This window comes from Tympanuchus pallidicinctus, unplaced genomic scaffold (genome assembly GCF_026119805.1).
Source record: "Tympanuchus pallidicinctus isolate F22 unplaced genomic scaffold, pur_lepc_1.0 scaffold9, whole genome shotgun sequence".
In the NCBI taxonomy this organism is placed as follows: domain Eukaryota; kingdom Metazoa; phylum Chordata; class Aves; order Galliformes; family Phasianidae; genus Tympanuchus; species Tympanuchus pallidicinctus.
The window spans coordinates 15553273-15578069 of record NW_026294813.1 but is presented as its reverse complement, the minus strand read 5'-3'; the positions used below and the strand labels follow the sequence as shown (position 1 = coordinate 15578069).

At 51.2% G+C, this 24797-nt stretch overlaps 1 protein-coding gene across 1 annotated transcript in view; it reads left to right on the top strand.

Annotated features, from left to right (window-relative positions):
• Nucleotides 1-837: 837 nt before the first annotated feature.
• The window catches only part of CNTFR (ciliary neurotrophic factor receptor), a 170974-nt gene continuing 147014 nt past the window's right edge, over nt 838-24797 (top strand). The window contains exon 1 of the mRNA XM_052670628.1: nt 838-1021. The gene's annotated coding sequence lies outside the window, so the exon portion shown is untranslated. The remainder of the gene's footprint in view (nt 1022-24797) is intronic.

Sequence of the window (24797 nt, the reverse complement as noted above, 5' to 3'; positions counted from 1 at the left end):
CTCCTGGCACATTTAATCCTGGCACTCCCGAATTGCACTGCAGGAGCAGCCTCTGCCTTGTCTGGAGGCATTGTGCATGGCACGTCTGTCCTCCTTGTCCTGCAGAACCCCCACCTGCGTGACAGCTCTGGTGCAATGGGAAGTGGGGTTAAGTGGGGTTACCCTACAACCAGGGGGTGCAGAGGATGGGCAAGTGTGGGTGTGCAACGTGCACCAGTAGGTTGCATGGGAGTGGGAAAAGTGGGTGCATATAGGATGCTCTGCTTGTGCACTGGTCGTGTGAGACCAGAGTGAGCACAGAGCTGTGTGCACTGGTTGTGCAAGGGTGAGCAAAGACCTGTGCATTGAGTTGTGCACTACGTGCATGTGCTTTTATTTTGGTCTGGAGCTGTGTGGCACTTCGGTTGGAGGAGTACTTGGAGTGAGTCATCGTGCAATGGGATGTGCACGGCCATGCGTGTGCCAGACACTCACAAGTGCGATGCGTGCATGTTCACAGGATGCATATAAGCATGGTGCCTTCTTTTGGATCTGCTCCTCTTGGGGTGCTGTGTGCCCGCAGGGCTGTGCAGGGTGCGTTGTACACGGCTGCATGTGCAAAACGGGGCACGCGTGAGTGTGATGTGCACGTGCAAGTGTGTCGAGTGGGCTGCGTGTCCCCGCACGGGCGTGCGTGCAAAGGTGCGCGTGCAAGGGCAAGCGCGTGGGTACGTGCGCGTGTTTGCACGTGAGTGCACGCCCGTGTGTATGTGCGTGTGCGCGTGTGTGTGCGCGCGTGTGTGTGTGTGTGTGTGCGGGCGAGAGGCGGGAGCGCGCGGCGGGGCCGGGAGCGCGGCCGCGGCGCTGTGCCGGGGGGTGCGGGCTGAGCTCATCGCTGGCTCCCCGGCGCTTCTTACCAGTGGCTTCTGCGGTCACATGGGTTATGTGCTGGAGTTTAAAAGAGCTTATAGCCCCCGAGCCGGTGCAGAAGCAGCCGGTGGTTGCATGGGGTAGAGCAGGGAGCGGCGGCGAGCAGGGCACCGTGAGTACGGGGGCGGCCGGGGCCGGGGGGGCGGTGCAGGGTGGCCCCCAGCCGCGAGGGTAGAGCCCCTGTGCCAGCCGCCCTGCGCGGAACCAACGCCGCCTTTCTGGTGGGCGAGGGAGGGGGGGGGGGAGACACCCGGATCGCCGCCACCCTCCTACGCCCCGCTATTTCCCCCGCTCGCACCTTCCCGCGCGTGTCCGTGCCCCGCCGCGGGCCGCGCCGCCGCCGCCCCGAAACCCACGAGGAATCCATTCGGGCAAGTTAGTTTCCTGCTCCGTGCGTCCGCGCGTCCGTCCGTCCGCGCGTCCGCCCCGCCACCGCGCGTCCCCCCCGTCCCTCCCCCGGCGGCACCGCGGGACCTCCGTCCCCGTCCCCGCGCCGGGAGGGCATCGCGGCCGCACCGCCGCGTCAGGTTGAGGGCTGCGCCGAGCCCGCTGCCTGCTGCATCGCATTAGGCGTGCTGGAGCCGAGCTCGCGGGGGGGCTCTTTGTCAGCTGCAGCCTGTGATTTCCCGGGCAGGAGAACGGAGTTTTTCCTCCTTGCCCCAAAGGCGCAACCTGCCCTTCCGCTGTGGCAGCGCTGACTTTCATCCTTTTTTTCTTTTTTTTCTTTTTTTCTTTTTTTTTTCGTGAGGAGAGCTGATTTTATAAAAATATCATCTGCTTGGCGCGCTGTGGATCTGCTGTCCCGGGCTCGGCAGCTCACCCCTAGCACGATGAGGGCTGCTTTCCGGAATTGCATAACACACACCGTTCCCTGTGTGCACAAACTCCTTGACATCCCCTGATCCCGGTGATTTCCCTTCTAAATCCAGACCGGGGCTCCAAGCGCCGCATGAGCGACGCTGTGCTGCCTTCGCAGGGGATAGGACCTGGTCTGCACATTTCGGCTCTCCCAGGCTCCCCCAGCCGTTGTTTTTTAAGGCATTAAACTTTTTGGTATAAAGACTGGCACTTCTCCCTCTCCCTCTGATAAATAGTTTTCCCCTTTCTTCCCCACCCTGTGCTCATAGACACGTGTCTGTAGCACAGGTTGCAGAGTGGGGATTGCCTGCCGAGCTGTTTGTTTCGTTTCTCAGTTCTCTCTGTGTGTTTATTTGTCAGTTAACCCAGGAGGTCCTTTCCTCAGGTTGCGTTTTGCTCCGGACCTTTCTGACTCCTGCTTGGATCTTCCAAATTTTGCTCTGGTGGCCGTTCTCTCTCCTTACTCCCTCCCTGTTGTGAGCAGCCAAGCTCTGCTCTGATGGCTCTGGGCATGTGCAAGAGATGCTCATGGCCGTGCATCTCACGGGGACCAGGTGCTGGGATGGGGGTCGCTGGGGAAGGCAGGCACGGGTTGTGCTTCGGCAGTGAGAGCCCCATGCCTGCCAGACTTGTTTGCAGCAACCCTTTTGGATAACTTCATCTAAGCCCACTGTCAGAGCAGGCCAAGCCGTGAGCCGTGTGCTGTCTTTGGTCTGATACACTCTGTGTGGAGCAGCTCCAGCTGAGCCACGGAGCCCCCCGTGCAGAATGTGCCCCCGCCTGCTGTGCTGGGGAGGAAGGAGGCACGGTCCGTGGAGGTGCAGAGTTCATGGTGCGTGTATGGGTACAGATAACTGTGGTGGGGCTCAGCTTTTAGAAATGGTTCAGCAAAACGGGGAGCTCTAAGGGTGCAACCATCCTTTTCCCTCTGCCAACCCCACGTGGAGCCGGAGGAACGCATCCTGCTTCTGCCAGGGAGTTTGGCTCTGTCGTTTATTATTGCAGCCGCTGCCATTACGCTTGACAGACGGGAGTTGCTGAGTAATGTGCTGTTTGTGTGTAAATATCTGAGCGCTCACCATCGCGCTCTCTGCCGTGGCTCTGCAGCGATCTGCCTCAGCACCTCTCCCTGTGCAGACCCCAGTGAGCATCCTCTGTTCCTTCTGCTCCCCTTGCCCTGTGCAGGGCTTCCAAAGTGCCAGTCTGCTGCCAGTGGTCAGGAGAGGCCATGCTGCTACCTGGGTGCGAATTGGGGCAGGAGAGGGCCCTCTGTATGAATGCGTGTGTGTGTGTCTGTGTGCACCTTGGGCGTAGGGATGCTGTCCTGGACTTTGCAGACATGTATTTTGCTATAAACTAAGTCATGGACAAGTAGGAAAGCAGCACTGTTTCGCTTTTCTGGTTTGTTCCCTTTTTTTTCTCCACCTAGCTACTGAGTCCCAAGTTCCCCTCAATTTCATCCCATTACTACTGAAGATGCTGAATTATTCCTTCCTGTATCATTTTCATCCCATTTGCAGATTAGCATCCGACTCCCCCTGTCAGTGTTTGCTCAGCCCAGCTAGACTGATCACAGCCCCTTTAATCTCCTTTTGTAAATCAATCCCTTCTGCTTCTCCATCATTTTTGTCGCTCGTTTTTCTGAAATCCTTCCAATTTGTCCATTTTGTGCTGGTGACGTATGCCTGGCCCTAAACATGATGTATACCAGGCATGGCAGCGTGAGGGAAGGACACCTCCTCCCCTCCCACCCGCTGGGGCTTGTGATGCTTTGTCAGCGCTGAACTGAGTTACTTCCCCATTATTCTAAGCTATAGTCCCTGCTCGGTGTTGCAGAAGGAAGCAGCATACCCAGGTCAGTGCCCTGGGGAGAATTCCTCCAAATTTTGGTGGTGGGTTGGCAAGCTCGGTTTGTGTGCTGCTGTTGCGTGCTGGTGCACCAGGTGCTGCGTTGGGGTTGTCAGGAGACCCTCTGCCTCTTTCTGAAAAAACTGAGGGTTGAACCAAGGTAAGGTGAGCAAAATGAGTGAAGACAAACTGTACGGGGAAGGAAGATGGATGGGGAAACTGAGGTCGTACACAGGCTCAATGCACATTCCCTCCAATACACAAGGACTTCAAGTAGAGGCAGCACTTTGTACAGTGGTGCACTTTGAAGTTTCCTTATCCCAAACCTGGAACTACCAGCGCTGTGCATTCCCATTCGCAGGGAGGGCCGTGCCCTTCCAGGGACCATCTATTTTTAGGAGGAGCCATGCTCTGGACATTGGCCACTGCAGATGCTCTCTGCCTCCTCCTCTTGGCCCCTCTCCAGGAGATCTGCTGGTGGGGAGCATTTTGCTGAGACTCTACAGGAGCACAACGGAGGTGGCACCACGCAGGGCACAGGAACACCTGAGGGGATGTCACTGCCCAGGGGTAACAGTGGGGCTGCACTGCCCTTCACCTGTGTAAGGAAATGGCATTGGCTGAGGTCTGGGGACCAGCAGGATATGGCACATTTGGCTGTCTCTGCCTGCAATGCAGGGTACATCCCTGAAGTAGGAAGGCAGTCTAGGTGGGTGCACAAGAGGGGTGACCGTGGTGGTCCTGGTCCTGTTTGGGTGCCAGTCCCTTCACCAGGATGACACTAGGGGGCACGAGATGTGCTGGAATCCCCTTTGTTGGGAATGAGAAGGAAGAATACAATGCAAAAGCCACTCTTGACCATTTCACCCCCTGCATGCTCCCTTTGCACATTTTGCAGGAACCTGAGCATGAAACCCCTACAGAGGCCACAGGCTGATGCTGGTGGCATGTCCTCGGTCCTTAGTCTCTGTCCTTGGTCCCTTGTCCTGCTGAGGTGAGGATGCATCTGTCCGGCTGCACACACCATGCTGCTCCTGGCCATGGGAGCAGGGGGAGCGGGGATGGGAGCGCTGAGCAGGAAGCATCTTGGAAGTAAGAAAGAGGTGGACTCACACAGAGGGTCTCTGGGGAATTAGGGAAATCCAGGAAACACCTAGCGTGGTTTTAGTTCCTCCCCAGAGGCTTTGTCCAGACAGGAGCAGGTTAATCTGGGAAGATGGACCGTGCTTTGGTTTCATTTTCTGCTGGATGTTAAGTCCACGTGAGATAACTCTTCGGGGTCATGTTTTCCCAAAGCAGTAGAAACTTTAGAGAGTCAGATGTGATGAGCCATCCTGATCGATCTGGAACACGTGTATATTTATGTATTAGATATGTGTCCATTTATATGTCTGGGTAGGGTTTCAAAGAATGTGTTTTTTAAGATGTGTTTATGCATTTCAGCATAAATTCAACTGTCATTTTGCCTTTCGTCCTTAAAGTCTATTATTCCAGCTGTGAATGCGTGTATGTGTACTAAAGCACCGTATACTGCAGTCTTTCTCTTGCTATAACAAACCTTGTGAAAAAGCAAATAAAGAGACATTGTTCTCATTGTGGGCTTGGAAGGGTTCAATATTTATCTTCTATGAATTTTGATAGTTTTTGTTCAGTGTGTTTGCAGTTGTGGGTTTTTCTTCCTTTTTTTTTTTTTTTTTTTTTTTTTTTTTTAGCTTATCTGCTACAAAAAAATTGCACAAGTGGAAAACTGAAAACATCCTGACACGTTGAGTTTATTCGTTACTTAATGAGCACGGAAGTCAAGCTTCTGGTTTAAAAAGATGCTTGATAACAGCCTGGCACATCTCTTTCTCCCTGGTCAGTTCTTAATGCTTTCTGGCTGCCAGACACCAGGAATTGGAGCTCTGCTTCTCTCCCAAACCCCCAGGCAACAATTTTAGGACGCCAGAGCAATGCAAACACACCCGTCCTCCTGAAGCAGCACTGGTAGAGTGGGATGGGAGCACGAAGGAGATGCTGTGCTGCTTTTTGCTCTCTGTGCTCAGCCTTCCACAGCCCAACACGGGGTTCTGTGGATTTTAGGCTGTGCTGGATCTGCTTTTAAGTGCCGAGTCTGCTTTTAAGTCAATTAGGGATGGTGTTTGAAGGCAGTGTTGTGGTTTGAGGAGGAGAGGGTGATTTGTCTGAAGATGTTACCTAATTAGAGGGTATAATCAGGGTTCTAATTAGCCGTGACACCCTAAAGATGTCATCGATGCCCCCTGTCCCATCAGCCTTGTGTTTCCCTTTGGGGCTGCTGCTGTTTTCCAGTGATGCCTGTACAGTTGCAGAGCAAAAGGAAGGTGCAGCAAATGGAAGAATTAATACGAGCACTCAGTGGGGGAAATCTCCCCTCCCTTTCCCCCGGAGGGGGGGGGGGAGGGTTGTGCTGTTCCCTACTTTGGAAGGGTGGGTGAGGGAGGCTGGGGCGGTTTGCAAGAAATGATGATGTGAGGAAGGAGTGATTGCATGAGACTAGCTGAGACCCGACCCAGCCTGCGGGGCTGAGTGCCTGGAGGAGAAGGGACAGGGGCATCTCTAGTTCTGCTGCCCCTGCTTGGGTCCCTTTGTGCTTTCAGAGTCAGGAAACAGCATGAGTTGCTCCTTTGTAGCTGGTACTGACCATCAGCAGGAGCCAGGTGGAGCTGGGGGGCTGACTGGCAGATAAGGACAGGAGCAGTCTTGCCCTGCCCGCCGTCACCCAATAGAAGCATCCTGTGGTGCCAGGGCTGAGCTCACCCCTGGAGTTGCCAACACCCAAATGCTGCCCAAGGGAGATGCTTAGCCCCAGGGCAGAAGTGCAGTCCTGAGAGGGCTCAGAGCTCCTTTGGAGGAAGGAGCCACTGCTATTCCTCTTTGGGTGAGAAAATAAGGGGATTGTCAGTACTCAGCTTTTATTTTCTCAGTGCTGCAAGCAGCCCCACTCTGCAGAGGGGCTTTGCTGTTGTAGGCAGTGCCACTGTTCCCCTAAAGCAAATGCTCAGCCAGGCGCATCCCCACACTGGTAATTACCAAGGGATGTGTCTGCTTTTAATTATGTGGGTGTTAAGGGACTGAATGCATTTTGTTCACCAAGTTGCAGCCTGCTATTTTCCTATATCTCTTGGTCTCCAGTGGCTTTCACAATCCCTGGAGCGTAGTATAGGGTAACACGGCCATGGTGATCTGCAGATTCTGGTTGCCCACTCGTGAAATGAGGCAACTGCTTGTGTTACAGGTACTCTCTCTTCACCACAGTCATTTTGTCCATGTACTAAAAATAAAGCTGGTGACAATGAGGACGCACTATCTGCTGCCATCAGACCCGCATGCGGAGGCAGGCAGCCTGTCCCAGGCTCTGCCGATGTGTGATTTGCCCTCCTTTGTGCATCACCTCCCTGGCCTCCCAATTGGCGGCTGTGAAATAAATACATTTTAAAAAAAGGAGAGGACAAAATGTTGCCACTGCTCTGAGGTTTGATCAAAAACGCTCTGTGCATACCTTGGGACTCCTCACATAGCCAAGAGCTCCAGAAATAAGTTTTATGGCAAAGGTGCACGAGTACATAACTATTAATTTGGGAAGGAGATGGCTTTGCTACGGAGGCACCTGGAGGAGGTGCATTTTGCAGGGTGTGCTGCAGGATCTGTCAGCTGGAGCCTGCTTTATTTGCTCTCTTTTGGTCGCTGTTTGCCCCAGCTTTGCTGCACAGCACAGCTTCCTCCTGCTGCACACCCAACACGTGTTGCACAGACACGTTCCCCTGCTCTCTGCGCGGTGCCTGCTCACCTATTTGCAGCTGAGGGAGCTGAAACTGCTCTTTTTTTTTTTTTCTTTGTGATTCATAAAAAAAATCTCTCTCGCTCTGGATGGAGTTGTCTGTGTTTTTATTGACTTGGTTCCGGGAACGGCAGTGACTTTTCTGTCTCCTGTGTGCATGATTTCTGAGAGGGCTCTGGAGCAGGGGCCAGCCCTCGCGGCTGCTGTATCTCCTGTCCTAACATTGTTAGTCTGACAGGCCCATTGGATATGTAGGTGCATGTAGTTTTATCTTGTGCATGAAAGCAAGGTCTGTGGCAGGGCACAAAACATCGCTGAAGGCGTTGTAGGAGGGAGCACGTTGGCTTGACAGCATTGTTGGCCATACCACAGCAGTGCTGTGCCAACTGGCAGAAGCCCCTGACTCTTGTAACGGGATGTTTCTGCATGTCTCCATTCTCAGGGCATTTTGGGGAGCTCCTCTCTTAATGGTTGCAGCTGGGGAGTGCTGCAGGATAGCCCACACGTTTGCATGGGGATTCCCAATGATGCCATCCATCCCTTCAAAACCCAGCAAGGTGCCATCAGCAGAAAGACTGTCTTCCACCTGTGCACCCTGCGTGCTGATCTCCTGTTTCATGCACATTGTGCTCTCCATTCTGATATATGCTGACCGAGCTGGTGGGGCTCATCTGGCTGGGATGAGGGCTGGAATGAGTCTTACAGATGCCCTGCATCACCACCTGCAGTTTTTTCACTGTTCAGACACATTAGCTATCCCTCATCTATCTTTGAGTCAGTCACTTTGGGTCTATGACTCCTGCTCTTCCAGGAAACAGGGGTGAAGGGTAATGTCTTTAGGACCCCAGATGGGTCCCTGACTTCAAGAGCATGCAGCATTTGTGTTTCCTAGTTTTGACACGTCTTTACCTTCAGCCAGGCCAGCAGTGCTGTTCTTTTTCCAAGTTGGTCTTTTCACCTCCCCAGGGCTGAGAAAGGAAGAAGGCAGTGAAGCACCTCTCCCCAGGTCAGAGACGTCACTGGCAAGGGAAGGGGCTTGGTGGTTTCAGCTTTCCGCCACATGGGATGGATAGGGATTATCTGACCAGTGTTTGGGTCTAGGTTCAGGAAAATGTGGTGTATGTGCACAGTGATACCTGCATCTGTGTTTAGTTTGCAGTGTTTGCCATGTTACATTACCATGGTCAGCAGTGAACCTTCCCACAACATGGGGATGCAGGAAAGTATCATTGCCTGCACAGAGGGGAAACTGCAGGCTGGAATGGCTTTGGGATTTCCTGGAGATCCCAGAGCAGTGATGGTGGCAGAAAACCAGACTTACTGAGTTACAGATGGATCATGCCAGCTGTGGGACACACCAGAATACTCTTTCCCTAGACGAAAGCAGGGCTCCTGCCCCTCCTTGCAATGCTGTGTGCTTATCTTTCTGTCCCTCTGGCAGCTGAACCCCTGAAATGACATTTGAAGGCTTTACATTTATTCTCTCCTGCCAGTTCCAGATCGGATTTGCTGAGTTGTCAGGCAGAAGATGCTTTTTTTCTGAGTGCTAGCCCTGCAACAGCTCTCTCTGCTCCATTCCTTCTTGGAGCAGAGCAGCTGGGCTCCTTCTGCCTCTGCTGTCACCAGCAGAGATGTGTGGGGGCTGGAGCCACAGCTCTGCCAGTGGGTGCATGAAGAGAAACAGATTTCATCTTCATTCTTCCCTTCTTGTTTGGGCCATGCTGGGATCAGCTGGCAGTGGTTTTTGAAAGGTGACAGACAGGGCTTGCTCTAGGAAAGAGATGTTGGGGTTGAGAAGGTGAGGGTACTCAGTGCGATCACATCCTCCTGGAGCTGGCCAATGCATCTGACCTAGGTGTGTGCACTGAGCTGGTGGGTTCTCAGCACACAGCCCCAGCGGGCGGGCTGCCTGCCTGCAGATAACCAGGACAAGTGACACTAACAAGCAGCTCACCCGCCAGCTCTCTACAAGGAAGGCGAGTGCTTGTCCATGCGTGGCAAATAAATTGTGCCTTTGTCCCCGGAGGCTGTCACTCTGATGCCTTGCCGTGCTCTGCTGGCAGAGAGCAGCACTGGGAGCTTGCCTTGGCAAGCAGAGCAGAGACATGTGTCCCAGCTGGAAGAGAGAAATGAGAAACCTCCCCGAGAAGGCATTTGCAAGTGGCAGTGTGATGGTGCATGCTGGTGGGGTCCTTGCACGAGAAGTGGACAATGCTGGAGCAGAGCTGGGAGCAGCCTGCTGTGTGCTGGTCCTTGAGCACTGCCGAGGACTTTGTGCACTGTGGCCGCACAACAGTAACAGCAAGGATGGCAGCTCAGCCGATGCCATGTAACTCAGTACAGCAGTGATACTTTGATCCCAGCACAGAGGTAGGATGCCCTGCAGCTGCTGCACAAACAGAGCCCTTGCTCAAGGGCAGAGCCAGCACGAGTAGGTGCAGAGAGGCTGTGACACAGGCGATTTCATTGTTGGCTGCAACAAGCAGCACACCCAAGGTTGCTGTTGTCACCCAGTCTGGGAGATGGAGGAATTTAATTATCCTTCTAACTTCTTCCAGAAGGGGCTTGGATGCCATAGCAGCAGACAGCTTTCTAAAAGTGAGAGTACGGGGGGGGGGAGGGGGGGGTGTGAGAAAGACAAAGCACCCTCCTTTGCTGAGTCCTGGCCATTCACCCTTCTAGTCATCCCAGCCCAGACAGCATGAATGGGCTTTGGAGGCACAGTGGGCAAAGGGCACAGCCATGTCAGTGACACCTCCTCCCCTTTGCAGGATGTGATCTGCTGGAGGTAGAAATCTGTAGGGCTCTGCTTCGCAGCCCTGCTGCATGCTGTCCCCCCTCAATTGCTGTGTGGACATTAATTTTTCCCAGATTTCTGCTTCCCTTTGAATATCTCTGCTGTGGATCATTTTCCTTGCATGTGTTAGCTGGTATTTTCCCAAAGCTGAGTCCTGAGCTATTTCCTGCCTGTCTTTCTGTGATTTCTCGTGCTCCCTCTTCTGTTGTGCCTGCACCCACCTTGGTACTTGCCATTGTCGCTGGGTATAGAGGTGATCTCTTGCTCTTCTCATTCAAAAAGCCTGCAGGAGGAGGTGAACTGCCCATTACAAAGATTGCAAATCCTACTTGAATCTCGCTTACACCTCCCCAGCTGGAGCAAAGTGGCTCAAGTCCTGTGGTAGCCACAGCTGGAGAACAAATCTGGAGTTTTGGGATGGGGAGAGCTTTGAGGGGAGGGGAAAGAGGGTGTTGCAGGGCAGGCTGCAGGCTGGAGCTTGAAGATGCAATGTGAAGGGACCAACAGGGAGCTGCTGCCCTGAGAGTCTGCAGGAGCAGGAGGTAGTGAGAGGAGTAGGGGCTGTGGGGTGTCCTCTCTGCAGTGCTGCAGGTTTGTGCTTGGGAGCACCTCTGTGAACCCCTTTCTTCTCTCCTTGCCTTGTACGCTTCACCAGAGTACCAGGACAATGCTGCTTTTCCCAAAGTCTGCTGAGGATCCCTACCTCGTGCTGCACGCTTAGGAGCCAGACAGCAGCTTAAAGACTAAATATATCTGCTGCTGCAGCTCTTGGCTCCTATAAAAATAAATCTTACTGAGGTAACTTTGTGCCGTGCAGTTCTCAGAGCTTGCTTTGCTGTGGTTTCCACTGAGATAGCATTTGGCTAACACAGCCAAACATGAGCAGAACAAGCCTGGAGCTGTATAGAAAGTGATAAGATAAGGCAGGGCTATGATTTGCCTGTCTGATCCTGAAGCTTTGTGCATTATTTAGTGTGTGTAGTGAGAGGTCAGTAGCCTCCTGATAATTTTCATTAGATTAGTCAGGCAGGGTAATCACCTGCTCAGAAAAACCAACTTGACACTGTCTGTTCAATAGTTGGGGTTTAACTGAAAATAAATAGCCTTGTAATTATAAGGACACTGCCAAGGTCAAAAGGCTCAAAGATTCTCTTTCTTTTCTCCCTCTGATATGTTTACAGAGATCTTGCTATTCTTTGTGAGTTTTCCTTTTTTTTTTTTCCTCCTCAAATTCAAATCAAAAGCTTCAGAGCTCTTAAAGGAAATTAAACACTTCCATGGCAATGGACGTGAGTGGTGTTGCAATAGCCAAATGATGCCTCTGACCCCATGCTAATGAGCGGGGCACTCATTAGTGCACTGGAGTGTGTGCTGCCCGCCCATGCAGGGCAGGGATGCGCTTCCCTCCTCATCTGTGCTAATTCTGGGATGGATCAAGCCTACAAAATGTGGCTGCAGGTCGCTACCTGCTTATGTGGCAGAGTTCATCCCTCTTTGGGTGAGGTCAGCCCAACTCAAGTGCTGTCCTGATAAAGTTGTGCATTAGCTCCTGGGATTGACTGCTGCTGTAGTTGGATGCTGCTCTCTTTCAGAGAGCCCAGGGAGAGAGTGGAAGTGATGCTGAGCACGCTCAGCTTTACTCAGTACCAATGGGCTCTGCAAAAGGGTTCATCTATTGTAGCAAATGGGATATTAAAGCTGGGCTCAGTGTGTGTGCACTGCTGAAATCCTTGCCCTTTTCCAGCTTCGGGTGGTTGTGCTTGCTATTTATCTTCCTCAATTGCATGTGGAAACCAACGTCCAGAGGGATCTTTGTAATCTTGTCCTTTCTGCAGGACTGATGCTTTCTGGATGAGAGTAGGCCAGGTGATGGTGCTCCAGGTATGTTCAGAGCTGCTGGTGCCAGAAGTGGTGGAGAGGTTGTTGTGTTCCAGCAGTGTACTGTGACCTGGGCACCTTGCTTTGCCCAGCAGTTGGGTGAAGCAAGCAGTGATGCTTTCTGTCCTGAGCTCGGCTGTGAGCCAGGAACGTTGCTGCCTGCTTCAAACCTGAGCACCTACATGTCGCAAAAGGCAGCGTTTGCATGCTGATGTCATCACAAAGCTGTGTGCTTTCTTGCTTTGGTGAGCTCCCAGCACAGTCGGATGAGTTAGCACGTTCAACCCCTGCATATCCTAGATTTTGTTTTGATGGATTGTAAGTGGGGATCCTCATCACAGAGCTGGTGGGGCTGCTGCTTAGCCCATCTTCGCAGGAGTCTGTTGCTCTCATTCTCTGTCATAGGCTTTGATGGATGCCTTGAGGATAAGGAGGGCAGGGCAGAGACCGATGTGCCAAATGACGGATGGTGTGGTCTGGTGAGTGACGCCGCGCGGCCGTGTGTGGGTGCTGCCTCCACGGGAGGAGAGGGGCTGCCTTGACAGCTTGTTTTGAAAGCAGAATGACTTCAGGGCTGGATTCTTTTTTTGTCCTCCCTTCTAGCTTTATTCCACTCCCCCCCCCCCCCCCTTTTTTTTTTTCTTTTTGCCTGACAGAAAAAGCATAACTTGTCTTTGTTTAATTGGTGCTTTGTGCCTGTCTCCTGACAGAACTTAACGGAGAGGGGACTGGCTGGATCAAAGCGGCTCGAAGTTGGGAAGCTGTTATACATCCAGCCTGCCTGTTTAAAGTGAAACCCCACTTTTATTTCTCCCCCTCCTTCCCAGCTGCAAGCCAGTTCCTGGCGAACAGTGAAAGCGGCACATTGGCTGCTGCTGTGAGCCCCCCTCGGAGCAGCCAGGTGGCATGGGGGTAAGAGCTGGTGTGCTGCTTGGAGCATCAAATCGATGTGTGCTTGTGAGGCTTCAGTCTGTTTCATGATCTTACAAATAAGACCTGCTGGCATCTGAAACACAAAAACATGTGCATTGTGGATCGAGCAAGGAAGCAGTGTTGTGTGGGCAGACATGGACGTGCTGTCTGCGGGGCAGAGTGGGGTTAGAGCAAAGCTCCAGCTCCCCAGGTGTCCATGGTCTCAGTCTCATCACTGTTGAACATCAGTGATGTGAGGCCAGCTAATTTCTTGCAGGAAGGGCTGTATACAGGAGAGAGTTCGTGCCCTTGTATTGTACTCAGCCTCTGTCTCTGGCAGAGAACAGCATGGGATTGCCCATGCTATGAGAACTACTGCAGCCTTTGCAGAATGGTCTTTCCCTGCTTTTTGCAGAGCAAAAGCAGCAAAGTGAAATGCTGCGGTGTGTGGTGCCTGGTTGTGTGCTCGCTCCTGTGAGGGGCTGATACTTCCCAGTGCTGCTTGCTGCAGCCTTGTCTGGATTCAAGGATGGGTTCAGGGTCTTTCAAGGTCCCTTCCAGCTGGACCTGTCCCTATGCAAAGGGCATAATCAGTTGCTTTGATTTTTTTTTCTGTTGTCAAATTTTCTTCTGTCATTTGCAGGTGCAGCCAGCAACTCATAACTTGTTCTGGTTGCAGAGCGCATCCTGACCTTGCTGGACTGTGCTTCTCGCTGTCTGGATAGCATGAGTTTTTGCCTTGGCACATGTGGTGATTGCAGGTGGCTTTGTGCAGCAGAAACAAGGTGCCTGCTTATTTCTGAGGCATCTGAGCAAACGTGCTGGAAGAGTATAGGTCTATAGGAGTCACTGGACTTTTTCTTAGCAAGATGGGAGCAAAGCATGAGGCAGCTTGTCTGTGAACATCAGGTTCCCCATGGCACCTTGCAGAACTTTGCTGCAGACAGGACCTGCTGCAGTGAGCGGGTGGCGATTGGAATGGAGATGTGCAGGCTGTAAAGGCATTTGGGGAGAGAACTGAGAGCACAGCTTGTGCTAGGCTGAACTAAAGTGACAGCCAGGTGTCCATGAGAAGATGTCAGTGATATCTCTGCAACCTCACAACCCTTGCCTCACCAACAAGGGGCTATGGATGGATGTATAAATAGTGTTTGGTGAGTGCTCCTCTGCAGAGAGGATGGCTGGAGTGAGTCCTGTCTAGACTGGTGCAAATTCAGGGTCACATTGTGTGTGCTCATCCCTTAGCATCCTGTCTTGCTCAGATGGAGACAGGTAAGGAGAGCAAACCACACATCTGTCAGAGACCAGAGTCCTGATGGAATATGAGCGCTGAGAGAGGGAGATACGGTATTTATACTGTGGTCAGGGCAGGATGCCCAAAGGAAGAGGTATTTCAGAGAATACCCTTGGGCCATATTCCTTGTTTTCTTGGGAGCTTTGGATGCTTTCATGAGAGAGAGTATTGCTTTTTTGTTTGTTTTTGTTTTTGTTTTTTTTTTAAAAAAAGCAGCTCCATTGCAGTAGGATCCTAGTTTGCTCAGTCATGTTCTTAGAGCTGTTGTGATCTCTGTTCACAGTTTTTCTTTACTCTTTTGGGACTGCTCCTGGTGTCCTCCTGCAGAGATGATCTGTCTGCTGTCCCATCTCCAGCCTCACTTCCTGCAGAGCTTCTCCCAGTGTGTCCCAGCTGGGTGAAGCACTGATGCTCTGGATCTGTCTTTCCTCTATACTGGCAAAAGTTATTTAGCAGATAAGTGTTTCAACCCCTTTTCAGAGTTGTTGCCTGTATTGATTTGTCAGTGGGAAGAGGGGAAAGGCAGCAGCCACTTTCATGAGCCATTTCTTTCATATTTTCAGCTGTGTAGGCTAGGCTCTGACCACACCATGCTGACAGACATGGTTTCCTCTTAGGGATGCCTGGAGCAGAGTAGGGCAGGTGATCTCACCTGTTAGTGATGGGATGAGCCCTTTCTGCTTTCCTCTGACCCTTCTTCTGCCTGCTCTTTTGTTGCTGTGCTCTTGTCAGTGGAAAATAACTGGTGTATATACCTATTCTTAAGTCCCTGAGGAGCCTTAACCTTATTTCTAAGCTTAGAAATACCGTACTCCATAGGGCAGAAATTGAGGGCTGCTGTAATTCCAGCATTACACCAAAGCCTCTGGGGAGTAGCCGGCTGTTTCCCTGGGACTACAGCATGTCAGAGGCCGTGGCGGGGCTGGTTTCTCCTGCCTCTTGCTGCCAGATGTATGATGGACAGGGGCGATAGGGAGGAGTGCCGGCTTCCAGCAGGTGGGAGCTTTGTGCCTCACTGCTTTCCCAGGGGACCAACTTGCTGCCCACCTACTGAGAACTCAACCTGCTGCAAGCTTTGGCTGTTCAGGGATGGCCCCTTCCTGCATCCCCATTCCTCATCTCTGGGGTTCAAAGCCAGGGTGAGGGGAGAGCCCTAATTGCCCCTCTTCCCAAGGCTCCCGCCTGTGTTAACGACCTGTAATGGGATGGGCTGTGTTAGCCTATTAAGCCCCAATGGGGTTCCTTGTAGACTTAAGTGTGAGGAATTTCTCTCAACCATGTTAAAACATTTCCACTCCCTGTAATAGCTTCGTGCATGGATTTAACCCTATAGCAGCTGGGATTGTTTGCTGGGAACAGCATATGGAGAGCTGTCCTGCTGTCACACAGCTCCTTTGGCCTGGGTTTACATTTGTGGGGGATCTGATTAGCACTGGGGCTGCTCTCGCTCTTGCCTCCTCCGACTGAGCCCTTGCGGGAAGCAATTTTCCTTCCATTGCACTGAGCCTGGCTTTGCTGCTTTTAATGAGAGTAATTTTGCCCTGGCTTGTATCAGCCGCAGCCCACCTGCACTGCCAATTACCCCGGCAGATCTGGTGTGACCTGTGGAGCTGGGAGCCGCCTGTCCCGGCTTTAAGTGTTTCTGAGCCGTAAGGTGTGAAAAATCTCACCAGTGTCCAAATGGAAATGGAGGGGAAACGGCTTTCCGAGTTATGAACGACCTCAGGACGCACTGGCATCAGGTGCTGCTGATCTCAGAGGGATTTGCAGAGAATCAAGGGCTTGCTAATGGCAGGCGCGTTGCCAGCGTTTTGGGAAAGATGTTCTCCCTAATTGCAGGCTGCCTGCCCTAATCTTTGTTGTTGTTATTGAATTAGTTAAATGTATATTGTAACACCCCGGTGCCTGGGCAGACCTGGAAAGTTGTGTGTGCAAACATGCTGAAAAGGCTCTGCATCAGGGAGAATAGTGATTCTGCTGCATAAACACAGTACATCTGTGACGTTTCTGGAGAAGCCAGTGTCCATGCCAGTGCTCACTGGACATTGCATAGATTTACCTTCTGCAGTGTCTGTGTGAGCATGTCCTCCTCATGGCTGGAGGGTAGTGCTCAGATGTCTTCCTGCCTCCTTGTGAGTGCTGTCATTGTCATGACTTTGGTCATATTTGAAAGGAGAATATAGGGTTGACTGCATCCTTTGGGCACCTCTGTGGTACAGGTAGGTGGATGGCTGCAACACTGGTGCAGCAAACCCTGTTGTAGGGCTCAGTGTCTGATCCCGTGTTTCTGCTGCAGCCCCTATGTGTAAGTACACTGATATAAGGTATGCACATAAAGATAGGGCTGGTTTGGGATGCTCTCTTGGAGCTCAGGGTGTGAGGTCTGGAGTAGATGGAACACGGACAGTGAGGCCCTGGCTCTGCTGCCCAGAGATGTGGTGCCCCGTCCCTGGAGGTGGTCAAGGCCAGGCTGAGGCCCTGGGCAGTCTGAGCTGGTGGGGACAACCAGCCCACAGCAGGGGGTTGGGACCGGTTGGGCTTTAAGCTCCCTTCCGACCCCAGCTAACCTATGGTATGATTCTATGGTAGGACTGTACCTGGATTACTACATTAGCACAGCACTGCTAATTGCCCATACATTATTGCTTCCACTTTTTGTTATCTATGAGCCTGTGGGCAATCAGTGTAAAATGACCAAGCAAAGAGGGAGGAGTTTGAAAAGAAGCACAGTACACTATTAACCTCAGATGTCTCTGAGATGTCATAGTACAAAGAAGCAGTTCTCTGGGAATCAAAAAGCAGCTTAATTTGTCTTCCCAAATTTCAGTATTGCTTCTATTCAGCAAGGCCAGGAAGGTTCAAGTAACAGATTATTATCAACACATTCAACACACACCTAGGGAGTCTGCTTTACAGAATAGATGATATCCTGAGGTCCCTTCTGCTCCCTGCTAGTCTGTGATTTTGGAGGCTGGCTGGGCAGCACAGTGACCACTTTAGTGCTGTGGTCTTGGTGCAGAGGAGAGGGTGCTAGGGACGGAGCTGTGGCAGCATGGCTGTGTGTTAAGTGACTTATTACAGCAATAATGAATGGGGTTAACTCTAATTAGCTGAGGTCTTGGGAAAAGAGGGAAGGGGAAGGCTGCAGTTTGCATTGTCACAGGAGAGCAGTGCTCAGAAGGCTGCACGTGAGGGTAGTCGGTGACATTTTGGGTGGAAGCTGTGCTTGCTCTCTGCCTGTGTGTGGGCCAGCTGTCTCCTTGATGTGCCATTCAGAAGTGTGGTGCTTGATAATTAATGCCACCGTGATTAAGCATAGAAAAGGGGTGATTAAACATAGGAAAGGGCTTCACATTCTCAAGGTGGGGCAGCTGGAGTGGGAGCTGTGAAGGGCTGGGGAGGTGATGGCAGGCTCAGTCCTCGAAGCAGCGATGGGGGAGGAAACGGATGCGTTTTGAAATGTGAGGATGCTGTTGATGAAATGAAAGCTAGCTTCAATTTCAAAGCTTTGGAGCCTCTCTGGATACCCTGGCATAGCCTGGCCCGGGTCTGTTGTTTCTTGGCAAGGATATTCTTGCAAATGGAAATGCTGGCCTGGGTGACCTTCTGTGTCTGCTGCTGGAGGAAATGTGCTGAGCAGAAACAAGCATTTCCAGAGCTCAGCTCTCAGGCTGGGCTCTGTTGATCTCCCTGCTGGGATACAGCAGCTGGCAGCCGGGCTCCATCCTTCTCCAGCGCCTGGGCTTGCTCCCAAACCAGGCCCATCAGGCCGCTCGTGATACCAGCTTGCTTCTGACTCTGAAGGTCAAATGGCGCACAGCGGGGTGACAAAGGAGCCCTTGATCTGAAAGAGGGATTGTTCTTGTGCCTCGCCCCAGGAGGGGTCTCGCGGGCTGGGATGTGTGAGGGCTGAAAGGAATGCTTAAAATGTCCTTTCTCTGCTCCTGTCAAAAGCCTTTGGAGCTGTGAATCAAAATATCTGCCCTAGTGCCTTTCCCGCTGCATGCTTCAGGCTGGTTTATTCCTTCAGAACGGCCTGGTCCAGCACAGCCGAATGTCCTGGCAGCCAGTCTGACAATGGGCAGCAGTGGATGTGCAAAGAAAAGGGGCTCGGAGCAGGGCGAGTGTGCACGGGGGCAGCCCCAGCCTCTGGTAAAGAGAAATTTTGTAGGTTCAACAAATCAAGTCTTAATCATGCACAGCATCCTCCAGCCAGGAGGCCTGCAGCTCTGCTACACTGCTTGTCCAAAGCTGACCTGCTGCCAGGGGCTTCATCTAGCTCCTGTTGTGGAGTACTCTGGTGCTGCAAGAGGCTGAATCAGGCAGTAGTGTATGCCTGCGCTTGTGGATTTACTTCCCTATGGATGCCTTTGGTTCAGAGCTGCGAGGAGTCTTGCGTGATGCTATGCACACTGTTCTCATGCTGCATCACCTCCCTGCCCAGCTTGTTTCTGCAGAGAGGCTGTGGCTATGACCTCCAGATTGCTGAATGCTGCTCATGGGGTCTCGTGTGCAGGTGCCAGAGCATTGCGCTGCAGCCACGAAGCACAACATCTCCCTGAGTTCTTATCTGGCTCCTTCCATTCTTGGAACTTCATTCAATTATGCCTTGGCAGTGCAGCGACCAAGGAACTCAAATACTGGGCAAATTAAAAGTTGGTGTAGCCAGGGAAAAAAAAAAGCAACTCTTGAAATTTCTCTGTACAACTTTAAATTAAAAAAAGGTTCCAGTAGACTGCATCTGTTGTGGTGCATCTGTGTCAGTGCCCTTTGATTGGGAGGAGAAGGGGTTAAGGTGACTTGCACTGTGAGGAGTTGTGTTGGAGCTGAAAGGAGGCTGTGATCGCTAGATTGATCATCCACTCTTAATCCATTGGTGGTGTGTTAATTACTCTCATGGTGTGTTAATGTGGCATTTGTACCAGGGCATCTGTCATACCTTTAGCTTCTTGCAAGACATCCTGGTGCTGACTACCACTCCTGTCATACTGGCTGTAAATTGAAGGCAGTGTGGAGGTCCCTGGGAAGCAGCGTCTCTGCTTACACGTCTCAAATGGCTTGGAGCAGCCTGATCCGTATTGCATTTGCTGCCTGATTTGCACCCTTCCTGCTCTGCTCCTGCTGCAAATGTAGCTTTCTAGCATCTGCTTGCCCTTGCCACATGCTGCAGTGCTCTTCACCACAGCTGTGATGTGCGAGGATGCTTGTGAAGCAGGGACCAACTGCCTTGTGGCTGGATGGAAAATGCTGTCAGGAGAAGATGCTAGGAGCTGCCAGCTGTGCATGCCTATTGTGCTTTGATGGGAGTGTTGCTCAGGGTGCTTGGGCAGATGGGAATGTTTTGCTCCCGTTCGCAGTGCTCCAGTCTTGCTCCATTTTTAACTGCAGGAAAAAAAGCAATTTACAGACTCTTGCTCCCATGTGTATCACAATTTTTGGGTGCTTTCCAGTTAGGGTGACCCTCACCTGGGTCTAACCTGTGGATGTGCTGTTGGAAATATCCAAATGATTCCCACACAGCCTTGGTGGCAGTGCTTCTGCACTCTTGGTTAACCAAGAATTCTATGGTTGTGGTTTTTCTCATGGAAGGAAGCAGGGTCCCTGCTGGATGGTGTGCTCCCTGGGTTGGCAGGTGCTGAGCAGCCCCTGCAGCTAGTGCAAAGCGTGTTCTCTGCATGCTGCCTCACACCTTGCTATTACAGCTGGCTGTGAAGCATTACAGGGATTTCTCTGCTTTCTCCATTTAAGTACAGTGCAATATCTAACCTGTGTAAGGTGTAGGACTGCCTTCTCTCTTCTCATCCCATGACTCTTGCATAGTCACGTAAAAATCATAGCTCCTCTCTTTCCATCAGCTGGAGGAGGCTATGACCTGCAGCTGCTGCCCAAGCAGGTAAGTGGAAGGAGAAAATCTCTTTTTTCCCTCCTGTTCCTGCCTTTGTGCTATTTAGGGAGTGCATGGTCAGGAGGCTGGCAAGGATGGGAGGACAAAGATGAGCTGTCACTCGGCACTGGTCCAGGGTGCCCAGGGATCTTATTCAGGTCTGCTCAAGTGTTGCTGCTTGTGGGGGCAGTGGGCAGGAGGTGTCAGCAGTGTCAGGGCTGTCAGCAGATGATGGATGGCCATGCTGTGCCCAGCTTCCTGTATCTGCTGGCCAAAGCACCCTTTGCTTGGAACAGGCATCTGCCAAGGGGCACTTTTACTTTCCATTCTGTTTGCAGGGCATTCAAATGCAACACTGACAGGTTTCTTAAGCACCTCCCAGCTCCTGGGCAATTGGTCCACCTGGCTGGCCCTGGTTCCCACCCATGCAAGTCAGGGCACAGGAGAAAAGTGACAAAGCAAAGGAGCAGTAAGGAAATGGAGGTCAGCAAGGGAACTGGGAAGTCAGGGCTGAAGTCCAGTGAAGAGGAAATGATGTGCTTGCAGGAGAATATTGCTGTGATAGGCAGTCTGACCTGGGCAGTACAGGTAGCTGCTGTCCCTCTACCAGGGCACTTTCAAGAGATGCTGGGTCTCCAACACCAGGTACAGTGCATGGAGCCCTGTGTCTGGGCTAGGCTTGAGGCAGCAAAGTGAAGGTTTACCTTTGGACAGAGCATGAAATGGGTTTCTCCAAAATGCTACAGAAGGAGTAAAGTCTCCCCTCCTGATTTTAAATCCTCCTGTGGTCAATTTGGCTCTCAGCATGACAGCGCTGTGACTGTCTGGACAATAACTCCAACTTTTGTCTTAAGCAATGGAAACTACTAGACAAAACTTTGGTTGCAGGAAATGAACTTAAAAAAATAATTGCCTGGCTTTTTTTCAAGCTGTGTTTCCTCTTAGGATCTTTTTGACTGTACAGGAGCTTATGCTAGCAGAACTTCAGGTGAAACAGGCTTCTGTCCTGGTGCTCAAATGTGTAAGAACATCCTGTCCTGCTGTTACTTACTGTACGTCACCTGCATCGTTGCTGCAATGGGGAGGCAAAGTGTTTTAAGGAGATTATAAAGCTCCTTTCTCTCTTGGTCTTGCTGTGGCTACAAGGATCAGACCCCTCAGGGTCTATAGACTATAGACTGCAAGGACCAACTCACCTCTTTTGCAAACATCTGTAGGCTGTCTGGGGAATTGTTAAGACGTTTCTGGGCTTACGAACTTGTTCTCTCCCCCATCTGCTTTTGAGTGCACATGTTCCTGCCTGTGGAAGTGCAGTTCTGCTTTAGCAGCAGTACTGAAGATGCTTGGTGATGCCTTGAATGTCCTGAGTTGAGAAATGCTGGAGGGAAATCTCCAGTGGGCTGGCGTGTCCTCCTAGCACAACACTCGTCTCTTTGTGCAGTCAGCAATACACAATGGAGCTCATCTTCTGAGCTTCCACATGCACTTGTTTTTGTAGGTCTTTTTTTCTTTTTTTTTTCAAGAGCTGTCACAAGCTTGAGCACTAACCTCTTCAGGACTGAACGCTCCTATGTTATCATTTGGAAATACATGAGTTTGTGGGGGGGTGACAGTGACCTGCTTGTGTTTGAGGTCAATGAAACATCAATCCCCTGCTCTGTTGGGGCATGTGGGAGGCAGAAGCTTTTACTTCAGGCAAAGATACTTTGCATCTTGCAGAGGTACCTGCAGCCGCAAACACCCTGTATTTAACCTGGGGGATGAGTCTTCTGCTTCAGTCATTTTCTTACTGGAGAAGCAAAGGGAAGCTGCAGATAGGAGGGAAAGCTTCTTCTTCCCCCTACCCCAAATTCAACCCCTCGCTGTTAAAGTATCCTTAATATATGCGATTTTGAACTCATTGCATACAGTAGCACAAAAGACCCCTTCTTGTTCGCTGCTGCTCCTGGTTCCTTTCTGGTTCTTTGAGCCATGCCACCAACCTGCAGACTCCAGACCTGGAGGTCCATCAGGGCACAGTGCAGGAGCTTCTCTTGGCGCCTGCTCCCCAACTCTTGGCTGCAAGCCTCTCTGGTGTCTGCCATTCGTGTTCAGAGGGAACAAGCATGCTTGGGGGCTCATCTTGACAGCTGCTGGCAATAGCTCATTTTAATTTCCATAATGGACCTGGTTCCTGCAGAGTTGGTCCAGAGGGAGATAAATCATGAGGCTTGGAGAAGAACTGCGGGGGTGACAAGTGAAGGAAGAGCCTATCTAGATCCCATCCAGTTTCTTCCTCTGTCTCTTATCTTTGCCAAAGCTATCCTGCTTCCTGTGGTCCTGGATGCTCTCCAGTGTCTTATAGTTTACCAGGCTGGAATTGGTATAAACCACACTCAGAAGATGCTGAACCAAAGTTTCCTGTCCGTAATGGGGGAGGAGGAGCAAGAAGGGCTGGAAAGAGGAAAGAGCTGAAACCATGAGTAAGAAGGAGATGATTTCTGGGTTAGCAGGATCATTAAGCAAGCAGAAGCACTGCTCAGCATGTGGCATGGCTGTTGGAAAGACCGTGATATTTTGCTGTAGTGTCACTGCTGTTTCCTCTCTCTCCTTTCCCACCTGTCCCATGTGCTCAACATTTGGTGTGGGGGATGGGTTGGTAATGGTTGCAGATCAGTGCTGCTGCATCCCAGCATGCAGGAGAGGAAAACAACACTGCTGGGGACAGTCCTGTGTACCCTACTTTGCATCTTCTCTGCTGCTTTTCTAACTGAGACTGTAGAAATGGCGTCTGGTCCCATGTTTGTGCAGCATCTTGCACAGCAGGTCTCTAGTAGGTGAAGACACCTGGATTGTGCTGCCAAAAAATTCTCCTGTCTTCCCTGCTTTTTTCTGCATCTTTACTGATGCCCTCTGTATTCAAAGAAACCAAAGCTCTGCAGGAGATTGTGCACTTGCATCAGCAAAAAAAGGAAAAGACCCCCAAACTTCTCCAAGTTATTTCTGTCAGACTGAGCAGCAAGGTGCTGTTACCTGGATGAGGAGGACAGGATAAAACCCACACAAATCAATGGGCAAATGGGAATTGAACTTTGCCTCTAGTGCTGCAGCTCTGCCCAGCTCTGCCAGTCTCTTGCATTAGCTCTGGGAGCAGCGCAGGCTGTGCAGATGTCTTCAGGGTTTTGATGCCCTGGATGAAGCACAGGTCCGTGTATCTGTGACTGCAAGTCCTTCAAGGGCTATTAAGTGGCTCAGTTTGGATTGCAGCCCAACTTGGTAGCTCTCCTGCCCCTTGTCCCTGCACCACAGTCTTTCCTGTTTATACAGAGCTGGCGGAGATCAGAATGAGCTTCACTGCTTGTAATAAGCATGGATAATACGGATCAGAAGTGCTCTGGGAAATGATGTTTTTCTTCAATTATCTGTGCTTGTTACTTGCGGCAAGGGAAGGAAGTGCCCTTGAAGGTGAAGGGTGGGCAGAGTTCATGCAAAAACAAAACAGCCTGTTCTCTGCTGATGCTTTAGATGATTCCCTCTCTCCTTAGCCATTCCTTTGTGCTGATGCTCAAAAGCAGCACTTGTGCAAAGATGCTTGAGCTGAGTTGCTCCCATCTCCATCATTCCTGCAGAAGTGGTTGCAAATGAGCAAATTGGGCAGTGGTTAAGAAGCAGAGAGTGCAGCAAAATTAGCCTGCAACTAGCTGCTTTCCTCACTGGAGTGTTGTTTTTTTTTCCCCGTCTGCTGTCCTTAGAGGCTGTAAATCTTTTGCATTAATGGTAGCACCAGGAAAAGAAGAAATTCAAGGGGCAAAATGCAGCAGTGAGGGATTTAAAATGGGTAAAGACTTAAGGGTGCATCTGCATTTTTGGGAGGATTGGGAAGACTGGTCAAGCCCTTAAAAACTTCATTATGTCATTATATCAGCAAGGGTGCAGCTGGGTGCGAGAGGGATGTGGTGGGGGGAGAATGACTGAATGCAACAGGATGAATCTGCAAGTTACAGTGCAGAAGTGTCAGGGCTGTGTGATCAGCCCTTCCCGGCAGAAAGGCTTTTTTTCCACAGTATTGCCAGGGAGAAGAAAATGTAAGGGAGACAATAGGTCTATTAAATAGAATTGGTTTCTCACCAATTCCTTCTCCCTTCTCAGAAGGCTGAGATCCTGAACATCTTTTTATACCTGTCTTTAGCAAGATTGCAAGAGCCAAAAGGCTGGGGGGTGGGGGAGTGGAACAAAAGATAACTGCACTGTAATAGCGTTTGAGGCAAAAGTGAGGATACTATGCAAGCCTCTCAAATGCTTGGCTAGCCTTGATAAGAATTTTTCAAGACGTTAAGGGAGTTACTGATTGAATGTAAATAATGAGTGTCACTTCCCTTTAAAAGAGAGAAGCCTTATGCCAGGGGTGGGCAGCAGGCAGAGGATGGGACAGGCTGCTGGGATGTGCTGCCCAGTAGGTCACTCCTGTCCCTGCAGGGAGCAATGCGATGTGTCTGCTTCTAGCACGGCTCTTCCAGGATGCGGCTCTGATGGGATTACAGCTCCAGTCTGGCAGCTGCTCATCTATGCCATATATGACTCAACTCAAGCAGGCGTCCTGGGCAGCTTTGTTTGAAGGGTGAGGTGAGCGCTGTAATTG